Source organism: Myotis brandtii, unplaced genomic scaffold (genome assembly GCF_000412655.1).
Source record: "Myotis brandtii unplaced genomic scaffold, ASM41265v1 scaffold246, whole genome shotgun sequence".
Taxonomy (NCBI): Eukaryota; Metazoa; Chordata; class Mammalia; order Chiroptera; family Vespertilionidae; genus Myotis; species Myotis brandtii.
In genome coordinates, this window is record NW_005359310.1 from 94,882 (window position 1) to 96,952 (window position 2,071).

Consider the following 2,071-nt stretch of genomic DNA (forward strand, 5'->3'; position numbering starts at 1 on the left):
GAGCTGGCCTGGGGGTGGGGCGTGGCGAACGACCGCCCCGCGCCCGAGGTCTCTCCTGAGGTCAGTCTCCCCTCCCTCTGGTGTCCTTCGGGGTCCGAGCTCCTGGGAGCCAAAGAGGGGGAGGGGAAGGAGAGGGTGACTTGACCCTCCCGCTCCACACCAAACTCACTCCAGCCGGCTCGCCTCGCTTCCCGAGCAAGGGCTCGGAGGAGAGCCAGCAGGGGCCACGGCTTCCTCGCCCTGGCAGGGCCTTCCCAGTCCCCACCCTCCCTGCCCCCCATTCTGATGTTCTGCCAGCCTAGGGTGCAGCCCATGACCTCCTCGACGCCCCTGGGCAGGGCGGCACGGCCAGCGCCACTCTTGCCTGTGACCTTGGGAAGCCCTCCTCCCCCCACTCCTGGGTCTCCAGCGTGAAGCCAGTGGTTGTCTGCGCCAGGGCCTTTGACCTTGGAAAGGATGGCGTAAGCCTAGTCCCGAGGGCCTCCCCGAGGGGAGGGACCAAGGTTCCGCCTGTAACAAAGGAACCCACTGTCTGACCCGGTACCCCTCCGACCGGACCGCCAGGCCGGTTCCCCATCACTTGCTGTAGCACGGGATTTCCAGGGGTGACACTGGGCCACCTCTGCCTCTCACTGCTGAGAACACTTGGGCAGAAGGGCCTGTCCGAGGCAGTGCAAGAGCAGAGGCCCACCAACCCCCCACGCAAGTCTGGGGCTGTGGCAGGCACGTCCCATCCTTCCGGGCTGAAGAGAGAGCCTGGTGGAGGGGGTGCGTGGCCAGTTCCAGGGGTTCTAGCAGATGAGCAGGCTCTTGGAGGGTCTGTGGGTCCCCTGACACATGAGAGTGGGCAGGCAAGTGGGTCTTTGGGGCTTGGGAGGAGGGGCTCAGGGCTGGAGAGGGCCTGTGGCCACATGTGGAGAGAGCAAGGTCACCCGGGAGCATGTGGGCTCACCATTTGCAACCAATGGGGAAGGCAGGTCCCTAAGCAGGAGGACCTGGTCTTGTGCTGGGTGCCTCTGTGGCAGCCCTGACCCTCTCTGGCCTCAGTTTCCTCAGCTGCACCTGTAGCCGAGGGAAGGCCGTGCTGCCTGGGCTCAAGCAGGAAGGGAAGGGCCCGTCAGCTTCCTCCCCAGAGTCCAGGCTTCCTGTCCGACCACATCCAAGGGAATTGGAGACTGGGGGTCAGTCTTCCCTCACTTCCCACTCACTGGGTGACCTCATGGGCAGTGCCAACTTCAGTTTTATTATCTGCCAGATTGAGCAAGACCTGCCCAGCCTCTCCCTCAGCTCATCCTGAGCTTGGGGCCGGGTGATGTGTAGTGCCCCGGAGAGCGCCCTCTACTGGTCCACCTACCCTCGGCACCTACAACCCAGCCAAGGGCCCTGTCCAATCCCGCCCACTCCTACACCCCTGCACACATATACGACGCCACAGTAATGTGGAGGCGTGTACACTCGCTGGTGCCACACAGACTCATCCACTACAGAACTCACTGGCAGGGCTCCCTGTTGCACAAGTCAGGTGGCAGCCCTGCACATGGGCATATGTGTACACGTTCACACGGACGCAGACGTATACACTATGGAGTGTGCACACCGAGACCCACACCCAGGCACATACAGAGGCAAGTGCGAAGTGCACGTGCCCTCTTGTGTACGCAGATGCCGTGGGACAGAGCGCAGGCTTACGCACACATAGGTGTCACCCAGCCCAGCACAGCCCCAGAGCTATTCTGGGCCTGGGGCCAACATGGTCAGAGACTGCCAGCTCCCAGCAGGCCCCAGCCGCTTGTCCCAGGCCCAGGCTGCTCAGCCCAGGCTACGTTCAAGATGCCCCAGATCCAGGCTGATTCCGACTTGGGGGATCCCTGCTTCCTACCTCCTGTTCCCCCAGAGCTAAATCTCGAGCCCTGGGGTTTCAGGCTCCAGGAGAGAACCCCCACAGTGTTCCCTGGCCATTCTGAATGGACTCTGCTCATGGCTTCCAACCCAGAGGCCCTGGAAGCTGGACTGGGTTCCTCCAGGAAACCCACAGGAGCTAAAAATAGTACACAAGGGACAAATAGGGCTC